Source organism: Carcharhinus amblyrhynchos, chromosome 8, assembly GCF_965287045.1.
Source record: "Carcharhinus amblyrhynchos chromosome 8, sCarAmb.v2.hapA, whole genome shotgun sequence".
NCBI lineage: Eukaryota > Metazoa > Chordata > Chondrichthyes > Carcharhiniformes > Carcharhinidae > Carcharhinus > Carcharhinus amblyrhynchos.
The window spans coordinates 68498525-68512539 of NC_137331.1; positions in this window are offsets into that span (position 1 = coordinate 68498525).

Sequence of the window (14015 nt, forward strand, 5' to 3'; positions counted from 1 at the left end):
GTGATCTGAAATATGAAAACATTCTAATATGATTAGTTAATTATGAAGGCGATAATTAGTTTAAATTGAATGATTTGTGCAGTCAGGGTATCTTGTTTTTCAATGCACTCCATTAACAGAAGCAATTGGTTTTCTGTGATTGACTAATGCCACCTACACAGTGTTCTTTGGCACTTTGCAAACTGTCAACATAGCAGTATGAAAGTATCCAACTTGTTAAAAGTACAAGGATTGTAGAGATATGGATAGTTATGCTTTAAACCCATTTTGAGATGATCCAAATTCTCTTATTTCTGCCCCCGGTGTGTGTTAGTTTAAAATATCATTTATATCAGAAAGCAATCTTTCATTTATTATGTACGATTATACTTTGAACAGTTTGAGCTGTAATATTTGTAGCATTTGATTTTGTTAGCCTTCCCAGCAACTTCCATTTTAGAACCAACTGTAGTGATAATTTTGTGTTCCCCCGAGAGAATTGTGGTAACAGTGTTAAGGTCCCAGCCTAACCTGGGTTTGCACTAAGACCCAGTGGAATGTGAAATTATATTTTATAATGTATTGCGGTGCAGGCCTTCTTCTAGTTTATTGTTTCCAGTAATTTCCATAAATGCATTCTTTTAAAGTTGTACATCATTTAGCAATTATAGGATATTTTCCTGCTTTGTTAATGAAGTCACTTAGTGCAACATGGTGAGCACATCCCCAATCATCTCATTTTTAAAATTTTAGTTCACAATCATTACAGGATAATGTTACAAATATATGATTCTAACACAGAATTCCAAAACTCAACATCATGCCCTTTCTCCTCCATCTTGACCTGTTTTTAAAATTCCAAATAATCTTAGTCCCAGTGCAAACCACCCCTTTCCCCCACTAGGCCATGTATCACTTGTTCTTAAGTTTTGCTTTCACTAAGCACTGATTTTTATTCTCCCATTAACACATTCTGATAACTTACCTTTATACAATTACTAGCATCTTCTCACTGTCATGAACACTTCCTCTCTCTGGTGATTAACACATTTTTGTTACATTTTCTCTTAGCTCCCACCAATTACAGACCTTCTGCTCTGTTCAAGCTGCTCCAACCCCTTTTACAGCAGATGACCCATCACATTTCTCCCTCTCTTTGACTCTGAAGAAGAGTCATATGAATGCAACTCCATTTTCTCTTTCCACAGAGGCTGCCATTTCTATTGAGTTTTTCCAGCATTTTCTGTTTTTGTTACAGAGTTCCAGCAACCAAGTACAAATGGAAGCATCCATGCCTAATTCTCAATTATGTCAGGATTGTACTCAGCTGTCAGTGGGAGGGGATGTCATTTGCCTAATCTAGCTGCTATTCCAAGAATGGATCTGGACCCCTTCCCCAGGCAATTCTAAATGACACCTTTAGACCTCCTTACTAAAGTGATAGTAACTTGTATATGCTTCTATGTATTATTAACATACAACAGCTTTTGCCACGGCTCTCAAGAAGTTGGCCATTCTCAATGGAAGAGCTCATGTATTCAAAACAGGAGCTGAGTGCACTATTTTCCATTCTCAGCCCATGACCTCACATGGCTTTAAGGAACTGACATTAGTGTGCATTTCAGTCTGCTGGTTGAAGTAGAGCCTCTTCGCTTTGACTCCTGATGCCTGTCATTTGAATATGGCTGTTTCTGTCCTCCATCCTCCAGGATGGACTATGTACAGTGCCTTCCTCCCTCTGATTTCCTCCTGCTCCCAAGTGTCATGCTATTCACCTAGTGTTACCCTTTCTAATCATATCTGAGGACCCTCTAATGTGAGTGCATCTGTGTTGGTGGAGAGTACACTTATTCACTTATTTGATGTGATGATGCTGGTTCTGCTGCTTCAGGGGCTTGAGAACACCCCCCAACCCTCCCCCGCCACCTCCCCGCCACCACCCCTACTAATGTGACTGTAGTTTGGCATTTGGCCCCATGATTAATCCTTTGGGAGACGTAAAAAGGTGATCATGAGAATTCACCCGTGACAGCAATCAGCTGCATTATTAGCATGTTGTTGGCAGGGAGGACTGCCCTTCACCAAGGATTACATTATCATTTTCACCCTTTCCACCAGGTACGTCCATCTCTCCATCGTCCATTTAGTCATGCAGGGCAGTGAGGATGGCAAGCTGGGGCACTCCTTCTGCTGTGTCAAACCTCTTCCCTCAAAGTATATACTTCCGTCTTTGTCAAAGACATAACACCGCTGGCCTTTCTGGCCAATTCTGGCAGCTCATTTACATAAGAATCAATGCTGTCAGGTTTTTAATCGTGCCTACATATTAAACTTCATCAGTAAGGCTTCATTAGTAAGTGTGTAGAAGACTGTGTGCCAAAAAAGCAAATTTGTGTGTTTCCCAACTGGAAACCATGGATGAACAGAGATATCCACTGCTTGCTGAAGTCCAGGTCTGAGCATTCAAGTCAGGCAAAGTCTGCAAGATACAACAGGCTATAAGATCGTTGACACCAATGCACCCCTCTCCGATGAGCTCAATACATTCTACGCCCATTTTTAGCAAGAGGTAAGCGAGAGCAAACCCGATGCCCCAGAAATCTTGACCGAGCCAATATCTGAGGTCACCATCGCAGACATCAGATCACCTTCTTGAAAGTTAACCTATGAAAAGTGACTGGCCCAGATGGGATAACGAGATGAGCACTCAGATCCTACGTGGACAAGTTATGGGGGTATTTGTAGACATCTTTAACCCCTCCTTGGACCAATCTGAGGTCCCTACCTGAGGCCCCACCTGCTTCAAGATGACCGTCACCCCTGTACCAAAGTCAGGCAGCGTGCCTTAATGACTGTTGTCCAGTGGCTCTAACGTCCATCATCATGAAGTGCTTCAAAAGGTTATAGTCATGGCAAATCCAGCCTCCCAGATTGCCTGGACCCACTGCAGATCTCTGCAACAGGTCCACAGCTGAAGCCATGTCCCTGGCCCTACACTCAACCTAGGAACACATGGATAACAAAGACGCCTATGCCAGATTACAGCTCAGCCTTCAATACCATTATTCCTACAAAGCTCATCTCTAAACTTTATGACCTAGGGCTCAGCTCCTCCCTCTGCAACTGGATCCTAGACTTCCTAACCTCCAGACTGCATTCAGTAAGGAAAGGCAACAACACCTCCTCCACGATTATCCTCAACACCAGTGCCTCGCAAGGCCTCAGCCCCGTATTATATTCCTAATACACCCATGACTGTGTGGCCAAATTCCCCTCCAACTCAATTTTCAAGTTTGCTGATGACACCACTGTAGCAGGTTAGATCTCAAACGATGAGATGGAGTACAGGAGATACAAAATCTAGTGAATTGGTGCGATGACAATAATCTCTCCATCAATGTCAGTAAAATGACGGAGATAGTCATCAATTTCAGGAAGCAGGACATGCCCCTGTTGAAAACAACGGGGATGAAAGTAGAAATGGTTGAGAGCTTCAAGTTTCTTGGTGTCCAGATTACCAACAGCCTGTCCTGGTCTCTCCACATCAGCGCTATAGTTAAGGAAGTCCAGCAACGTCTTTACTTTCTCAGGAGACTAAGGAAATTTGGCATGTCTCACCAACTTTTACAGAAGCATCGTAGAAAGCATCCTTTCTGGTTGTATCACAGCTTGGTATGGCTCCTGCTCTGTCCAAAACCACAAGAAGTACTAAGGGTTGTAAATGGAGTCCAGACTATCAAGCATGCCAGCCTCCCAGCCATTGGCTCTGCACTCCCCGCTGCCTCAGAAAAGCAGCCAGCATAACCAAAGACCCGAAGTACCCCAGGCATTCTCAGTTCCACCTTCTTCCATCAAGAAAAAGATACAAAAGTCTGCGGTCATGTAACAACCCACTCAAGAACAGCTTCTTTCTTGTTGCCACCAAAGTTTTGAAAGGACATATCTTATATTAAGTTCATCTTTCTCTACACCCTAGCAATGACTGTAACACTTCATTCTGCAACCTCTCCTTTCCCTTTCTATGAATGGCATGCTTTGTGAGTAAAGCATGCAAGAAACGATACTGATCACTGTATACTAATACATGTGACAATAATAAATCAAATCAAATCAAATCAAAAAGGCATCAGAAATGATCTCCCGTTTTCAAGAGCACTGCTTGTCATTAGTTTGCAGAGTTGGTGTTGCTGCTGGTGACTGCAGCCCTGGAGGACTATCATCTGGATGCTACACTCACCTTGCCAGACTGACAAAGTTCATTAAATCTTCTGCAGCACTGCATCTCATTTCTCCACACAATACTTCTGCTTTTCAAATTTTGGTGTCCCCAGCCTGTTTTGCCTGACTAGATGGCCTTCTGTTATCACTGTCTGGAAATAAGACTTCCCTCCTCTCTTTTATAACCTCCAGCAGCACCAAGGGCTGCAACCGTGAAGCATAGGGCAGCCCTGCTCTGACTCTCAGACCTCTGCCTCACCTCCAGGTGAACTGGAGCTCGCATGTTGAATGAAAATGGCTGCCTTAGTAATCCCTGCTGTCATGCCTTTGAATTAAGATCAACAGACCATAAGAAATAGGCAAAGGAGTAGGCCATTCAGCCCTTCAAGCCTGCTCTACCATTTAAGAAGACCATGACTGATCTAGCACGCACTAAGTCCACTTTCTTATTATCTCTTTGTAACCCTTAATTCCTACTGATTATTTTACCCCAATTTCCCACCTGAAAATTTTCAAGGACTCAGCCTTCACAGCTTCCTGGTGTGACAAATTCCAAAGATTCACCTCTCTTTGAGTGATGAAATTCTTTCTCACATCTGTCTTAAATGAGCACTCCTTATTTGGTGACAATGCTGCCTGGTCCTACACTCTCCCATGAGTGGGGATTTAGACATCATTTGCAAGTTCCACCTCTTTCTTGCAATTGCCGCTACTAATTAGCTACCAAAATTGCTGTCCTTCTTTGAGGTCCAAAGTGGCTTATGTGGCATCAAAGCAGCAACACATTCTGATTGATTACATTATTGATCTACCCTGTATACTTCAAAAGTACGTTCCTGTAATGTCCATGCTCACTCCCACAGCAAAATGGCATTTGGTTCAAACTACGTATAAAGTGAGTACAAGCAGTGTGGAAGTCACTTTAACACCAAAATAACACGCAGTGCCAAACCTATGGGCCATGATATGGAGATGCTGTGTTGGACTGGGGTGGGCACATTAAGAACTCTCACAATGCCAGGTTAACATCCAACAGCTTTATTTGGAATCACGAGCTTTCAGAACACTGACCTGAGAAAGAAGCAGCGCTCCGAACGGTTGTGCTACCAAATAGAAATGCTGGACTTTAACCTGGTGTTGAGAGACTTCTAACTATGGGAACTACGGAGCTGAATTTTCTGATCTAAATGTGGCAAATATTCCAATAAAATCTCAGTCACCCAAAACACCTCTTCCAGCAATTTATTTTGCTCCTGTTAGTAAAGGCATTTTGCAAGATACTTTTGACATTCACAAAGCTTGTGTGAATAAAACATATTTTCAGTTTTTGATCCAAAGGTACTTGAGGAATTTTAAGATCAGCTGACTGCATGATAGTTTCCTTAAGACTTTACAAATAGCTCACAAGTCACTCGGACCTAGCCTAGTGTTACTATCGCTAGAATATTAATTCAGAAACTCAGCTAATGTTCTGGAGACCTGGGTTTGAGTCCCACCACGGGATGGCGGAATTTGAATTCATATCCATATTCATATATACAGTGCAGAACGAGGCCAATCAGCCCATTGGGCCTGCACCGACAACAACCTCACCCAGTTCCTATCCCCACAAGCACACATATTTGCCCTGTTAATGCCCCGACACTAAGGGGCAGTCTAACGTACACATCTCTGGAGTATGGGAGGAAACCAGAACATTTAGAGTAAACCCATACATGGGGAAGACATGCTAACTCCACATAGAAAGTGACGCAATCTCTGAATTGAACCTGGGTCCTTGGTGCTGTGAGGCAGCAGTATTAACTATGGTCCCATCAAAAATACCTGGAATTAAGAATCTACTGATGACCATGAAACTATTGTCAATTGTCAGAAAAACCCATCGGGTTCACTAGTGTCCTTTAGGGAAGGAAACCTGCCATCCTTACCTGGTTTGGCCTACATGTGAATCCATGGCCACAGCTATGTCCCACAACTGAATAAAAATAAAACTTAAACATTTGCATCCTGTTGTTTGGAGCAAAGTTTTGACATTACTACATGCTTCAGGATATTTATTTTAAATCTTATGCTAGTGTATAAATAACACAATGATATAAATAATTGACAAGCAACATCTAGATACTTTAGAAAAGAAAAAATGTTGTATTCATGTGTTTGACTAAATTTAGCTGATTATTCAAACCATAGTTTCTGACACGATTGCATTTTGAGATGTGCATTTAACTTTCTTTGCTTAAATTAACTGCTCAGGTTTCTTGCCTTAACGCTGTTCTCTACATATAATTCAAGAATCATTTTAGTTCATTTTTTGCCGACTAAATCTCTTTTTCTTTAAATCTGACAATTCACCAGAAGTTCTTTAAAAGCCAATGTAGGCTAATGAACAGTTTGCATAGTTGAAATAGTTTTATTTCCAAAGCTTCTAAACAAACCCACAAAGAACTCCAGATCCTAGGTCACGCTGCATGATAGTATTTTCCAACATCTATAGTTTAATCCACATTTCAGAAAGATGTTGTGATCAGAAGTCTGATGATTTAACAGCAATTTTTTAGGAGTTTTTAAGTTCATATTTTTCTATATTGCAACCAAAAAAATCAGAAAATTCCACTATTCTCTTAATCATGCTCTAACCTTCATCACCTGAATGTGTCTCACAACACCAGGTTAAAGTCCAAAGGTTTATATGGAATCACGAGCTTTTGGAGCACTGCCCCTTCATCAGGTGAGTGGTGTCCACTCACCTGATGAAGAAGCAGTGCTCCAAAAGCTCATGAGTCCAAATGAACCTGTTGGACTTTAACCTGGTGTTGTGAAACCTCTTCCTGTGCCCACTCTACAGAAAAAAAATTGTTCGAAATTCTGTACTGGTTAAGTGCACTGCCCACGCTAAAATCTCCTTCAGTGGACCCAAACAGGTGCCAGAGACAAGGGGATTTTCACAGCAACTTCATTGCAGTGTTAAAATAAGCCTACTTGTGACATTAATACTTAAACTTAAAAACGTCAATGCATCAAAACTGCTTGCTTCAACCACTCCCTTCCTATTTTTGACTATTCCCCATCCCCAATTTTGTGTCATCTGCAAATTTAGAAATTGTGTTTTTGATTCCAAAGTCCAAATGGTTAATGTAATCTGTGAACAGCAGTGGTCCCAGCACTGAACCTTACGGAACATCATTTTCAACTTTCTGCCATTCAGAATAACTGCCCTTTATTCTCATTCTCTGTTTCCTGTCTCAAAACCAGTGAACAATCCATTCTGCCACTCTTCCCTTGACTCTGCATTCTCTGGCATAATCCATTAGTCCGTTACGGAGACCCTTATTAAAAGTTTTTTGAAAGCTCAGATAAATTGAATTTCATACATCACAATTGCCTATCCCCTCTGTTAACTCCTCAAAAAATCCATTAAGTTTTGTCAAACAATACTTTTCCTTTTTGAAATCAATGCTGATTAATCATATGTATAATTTTCTTTTGTAGATGTTATCTTCTTCTTTTCTCTTCTTTAGTAAGGGTTCCATTATATTTCCTATCATTGATTTTTAAGTACGCGAGACTGGTTTACAGATCCCCTGCAGCGGGTGCCAGATTCTAACAGATGGCGGATGGCTGGAAATCTGTGTTGTCAAACCTCCAAATGTCTGTGTGCAGCTGTAAGTGAGATGAATAGCAAACACCCTTCCATTACCTCTCATAGCAAAACCCAGGTGAATAAACAGCTTTGAGCGAATTGGGGTCATATGCTGCAACACCAGTTTAGCTCACATTTAGTGCAAGACACTATCTTGATAAAGATGTTAAAGCTTGTGCTAGGAGCGACTGCCCAGATGATCCTTAAGAGGCTGACTGCCACTTGAAATGCCTGGTAGTGTTCATTAAAGAGGCTTTGCAGCATTTTGATACATAGTACTTGACCTAACACTCTCTTCAAGCAGCTATTTGGAGTAAACAAGTCATTGCAGAGGATTTTGAATGTTACTTATAGGTTTATCTCCCTCTACTGTTCACTTGTTGCTACTTTTTGGAATCAGAATCACAGAATTGCTACAGTGTAGAAGGAGGCCGTTCAGCCCATTATGCCAATGTCAGTTCTCGGAATCCAGTCCCACAGCAATTTATCTTGTGCCACTCTTCTGCCTTCTCCCAGTAGCCCTGCACATTCTTCTTTTTCAGATAATGATCCAATTTTCTCATAAGAAATATTATAGAATAAGCAGGCATTGTATGCTACCATTAGTAGAAGGTTCTATACTTTCTGTTTCTGTTTCTCTTCAAAAAAAATCATTCTTCACAGCCAAGGTCTAAGATCCAACAAAGGAGTAGACATTTCAGAACTGTTAGCAGGAAATTTTCTGGCACCTTGTGTACCCTTTTACCTCTATAAATGTCTGATAAAAACTAGCAAATGACACAGCATGAAGTAAATTAAAAATTAAGCTCAAGCTAGGTGTTAGAGGAAAAGTGACCATCTTGACATGTTGGATACCTGTCCTGTTTTCACTGGTAACAAAGGTTCAAAAAAGTGATTGACACAGGGGAGATGGTAGTAGAATGTTAATGTCCCTGACCCAGTAATACAGAAGCTCAGGCTAACAACTGGGGTTCATGGGCTCTAAATCTCACCATGGATTTTGGGACAGCAATTTAATAATACTCAAGATCCTTTCAGCAGTCTAAGAGGATCTGTAGAATGTGCAAACAGGCCAAGCAACAACAAAGTCTCATTAATTAATTAGATTGAAGAATCCCACTGAGATGCGCAAGTCCCAATATGATCTCACAAATGGGGGAGAGATTTGTAGTTGGGAAATCCTGAACTAAATGGCAGAACCTGATTAACATTTTTGAATCTCCATGTGTGTCAGCTGTGGCTCAGTTGGCAATGCTCTTGCTTCTGGATCTCCAGGTTTGAGTCTTACCCCAGGATTTAAATGCAAGTCAAGGCTAACACTCTGGTGCACTACTGAGGGTGTGCTACACTATGGGATGTATCATCTTTTGGATGAGACTTCAAACTGAGGCCCATACCTCCCATGTTGTTTGAATTCCCTTGCCTTGTCAGCATATAGGAGAGATGCATCCTGCCTCCCAGTGGGAATGTCACTTAGCTACCAGGAAGAGTAGGATTTCATGTGGCAGGAAGCTGTCTCTAGGGATCTGAGGAAATGGGAGTGGAATTGTGGTTTGGAGGGGCAGGTGGGAGGGAGATTTTGGGTGAGGAAAGAGAGGCAGAAGCCACTATCAGGGGATGGTTGAAGTTTCCTTGTAGAGTCCAGAAGAGCGCTCTGCCCCTTCTAGTGTTGGACAGCCTGAAATATTGGCTATTTCAAATGGAGGTGGATACAAACACAAGAACTGGTTGACTGCTATTTTTAACCCCGACATATCCCATTCATATCAACTGGGCAAGGTTAATATGGGGCCTTCAATTTAAAATTGTTTCTTTAATTAAAATCTCCCAATTCTTGTCTTTGATTATGGCAATTACAATCAACCTGATGTACAAGCCATGTGTGAACACCCTGCACAAAACACTCAGTGCATGTGTCAGTTGAGGAATCTAATCCCTGAATTCAATCTGAGCAACAAACCTTGAGAGATCACAGGCTTGACCAGATGATGATAGTGAGATTTAATCCACAAAAGGGCTGCAGCAGAAATGACATATTTGAAAGCCTACGTAGAATTTCCAAGACATTTAATTAATACTACACTATATTTCTGGTGAGAAGTTGAATAGCTGAGAGGTAGATTGAAACATCTGTTCAAAAGCAAACATGTTATTGTGAACACATTTCATTCAAGTCAAAGTGGCAATTAGCAGGAAATTCCAAGTGTGAAACACCAACCCCATGACTTTCTGAATGCAAGACTTACAACACCTGGAGGCAGGGTGATCAATTATCCTGTACAAGATCATAATATAATTTTACATTTTGTCTCGTGTTAATTTCTTTTCCTTTGCTCTACTGGGCACCATTTTGTAATAACTTTAATGAGGCCTATGATATGGACCCCTTAGAGTATGAGCTCCCAGATTAAGACAGTAATGTCCCATCAGGAAGCCCTGCATTCGCACATAATATGGAGGGCAGGCTCACACCAAAACCAGAAAATACCACCCAAGGTCAATGGACCTTTTCATGGCGGCAGAATGGGAAAAATTGTCCAGAATGTCAGGGTTATTGGTACTATGTGTTTATAATCTGTACAAGGAAGTACCTGTCTGAGTGTTGCTTACTGTGTAAATAAGTCTAAATTTGGTGAAGGGACACTGGCCTCAGAGGAGTTATCTCAATTTGTCTTGCATTTTTCAAGCAGCGACAGGGAGACCACTGGGGAGTTCCCTCTTGCTGCTGCTTTTGTATCTTTTTTTGGTGCATTATAAAATAGAATATAATCATAGAATCGCTACAGTGCAGACAGAGGCTATTCAACCCATTGAGCTTGTACCAACAGCAATCCCACCCCGGCCCTATCCTCGTAACCCCACATATTCACCCTGCTGATTCCCTGACACCAAAAGGCAATTTAGCATGGCCAGTCCACCGAACCTACACGTCTTTGGAGTGTGGGAGGAGACAGGATCACCTGAGGAAACCTACATAGACAGGGGAGAACATGCAAACTCCACACAAATGGTGACCTGTGCCAGAATTGAATCTAGGTCCCTGACACTGTGAGGCAACAGTGTTAATCACTGTGTTGCAGTGCCGCCCGCACTGTTGTGCGTGCACTCTGCCATTTGTTCACTCGGCCAGAAGGAGGAGAGCAGAGAAGTAGGATTGGTCGACGCTGGAGTTATTATCAGAAAAGATCAGTGAAAACATTTTCTATTTGGCTCAGAAGTCAACTGTCAGCAGGTAAAATATCCCGTGAACCTGCTTGTCCACTCAGTGCCCTCTTCCACTTCACAACTAAAACTGGGAAGGCCCGCTGTTACCCTGAGCCAGGCTGGAGGAGCAGCAAGTCCTGGAAGAGCAGCAAGGTCCTATGCTAGCAGTATGGAGCATCAAGGGAAAAGCATATGGAAAATCACAGGACTCGAGGAGACAGACTATCAGTAAAGTTTATCATGTTAGAATATTGCGTGGGGCTTAGTATTCCAGTTGGACAATTATCAGATTCCCCAGAGCTCCTGGCCTTCAAGGATGATACATTTGCAGGCTTCACCTTAGAGGATGCAAATTATGCATGATATACATGATTATCTATAACACTACCAATAGGACAGAACAATTGCAGTAAAAAGGCTACAATTCCTCTGAGATTGCATGGTGGCACTTGCATGAAGTGAGCTGAGAGTGACTGTCATGACATCACGGTCGTATTTGATCAAGTAGGGCATTGAGGAGCTTGAGCAAAACTGAATGGGCGGCACAGTAGCACAGTGGTTAGCACTGCTGCTTCACAGCTCCAGGGTCCTGGGTTCGATTCCTGACTTGGGTCACTGTCTGTGTGGAGTTTGCACATTCTTCTTGTGTCTGTGTGGCTTTCCTCCGGGTACTCTCGTTTCCTACCACAGTCTAAAGATGTGCGGGTTAGGTTGATTGGCCATGCTAAGAAATTGCCCCTTAGTATCTAGGGATGCGTAGGTTGGAGGAATTAGTGGGTGTAATATGTTGGGATATGGGAGTAGGCCTGGGTGGGATTGTGTTCGGTGCAGACGCGATGGGCCGAATGGCCTCTTTCTGCATTGTTGCGTTCTTTGATTTCTATAAAGTCAATGGGAATCAGCGGAGAAAGTCTCCAGTGGTTGGACCCATTGAAGCATAAGGAAGGTGGTTGTGGCTATTTAAGATCAATCATCTCAAACCTAAGATATTAATGTGGAGGTTCCTCAAGGTAATATCTTAGGATGAAACTTCTTCAGCTGTTTGTGAATGACCTTCTCTCCATTGTAGGATCAGAAGTGGAGATGTTCACTGATGAAAGCACAATGTTCAGCACCATTCACGACACCTCAAATTGGGAAGTAGTATGTGCTCATATACACCAAAACCTGGTCAACATTCAAGCTTGGGCTGAAAAATAGCAAGTAACATTTACACTGCACAAGTACCATCTCCAACAAGAGAGAATCTAACCAAGGCCCATTGACATTCAGTGGTATTACAATTGCCAAATCCCCCACCGCCTACTTCCTGGGGGTTATCATTGATCAGAAATTGCACTGGACTAGCCATATAACCATATAATCCCTACACTACAGAATGAGACCATTCAGCCCATCACATCTGCACCGACTCTCCAGAAGATCATTTTACCCCCGCCAGTTCAAGGGCTCCCTTTTCAAAATGTGCGAGGGTTCTCAGCTCAAACATGTCTCCAGTTGGGTGTGCCCGCTCATGCCCTTTGAGGTTGAGTTTGTCATGTAATGATAGAGAAAGGAAGAGTGTAGGTGTGAGTGTTGACAATTAAGATAGTGCTGAGGTGTGACGTGCATGGGGCTTGTGTGGGTGTTGGACTGTAAGGCAGTTTAGCAGCTATGAGGGAACCCTTATGATTGTGGGAGGGGGTTGGGGGAGCCTGGTGCCTGGTGTTGGCAAAGATGACTGAGTGAGAGAAAGGGTTGGGGATGCAAGGGGTGTTCAAGGGGGTCCAGACGGAGACCAGGGGTGGTTCACATCCTGGTTGAGTGAACATTATTCATGTCCTTCTGACACTGCTGCCCTATCCTCTCCTGGAGTGTGTATGCACTAACCAGGGGTGTCACTGCATCCCAGGTTGGGGTGGTCACCCTGCTGGAAGGCCGTCTCTTGGAGCAGGCATAGGGGGTGCCCCACCTTTCCATCCAGCATCCCGATGACGGCACCCTCCGGAAAGCGTGGTGTTGTCTTATCTGCCATTCCCTGTGCAACAAGTGCTAGAGAAGCACTTGTATGGAGCTTAAAGCAGTTCATTCGTTGCAGGGCGGGTGAATTAGAGGGAACACACTGCTGGAGCAGTGTGAAACCTGGATCAAGTGTAGTATCGACATGCTGCACTTGGTTGAAGTCATTAGGTTACATTTCAGCTTCATTTGAAGCAATTTTTTAAAGCGGCATCTCGGCCTTTTGGCTAAGATGCAATGAGATCAAGTCTTGGAGGTGGAGCTACACCTACTCCAATCAGCTTGGATCATGTAGATCAAGCCCAAGACAGGAGGTGAGAACCCTGCCTTGTCAGCTTGGATCGGGAATGTCCCAACTTGTTGGGACTCTGAATTGGCTTTAATTTGACTTGATTGGACTGGAATAAAGTAAACAAAAAAAAATTATGAATAAATCGCAAGATATGGTTTCAAAACACGCCGGCACTCCGTTTTTAAAAAAGCTGCCATGGATAAATTGCTCAAAGCTAAACTTAAAATCTACCATTACAGTAGACTTAATGAATTGAATTTATGTTAAGAAATCATCACAAATTTGTTTCTTGGATCTAAGCCCACAATGGATTTGATTGCAAATGTCCAAATTCATAGCAAGTGAAACAGGAGTCTGAGATATGATCATGCTAACCTGGCCTTTGTCTTGAATCATAATTCCTATACTCAAATTCCACAATGTGACATGATACTTATTATCTGAATTTCTTCTAAATATTATTGAAATAGCCTTTACATTTGTTGAATGATAAATATTTGAGCCAATTTTATTTTAACTCAACTGTACCTCCATTTTCCTTGTAATATGATCAATTTTGCACTGTAAGATTATGGAATATACCTGATCCACCATGTTTAGCAATGCCAAATATATGTGTTCATTCCCTTGCTTGAAGTAGTTTGATAGGAATGTACTTGTTAGATATACAACATAGAGACCACA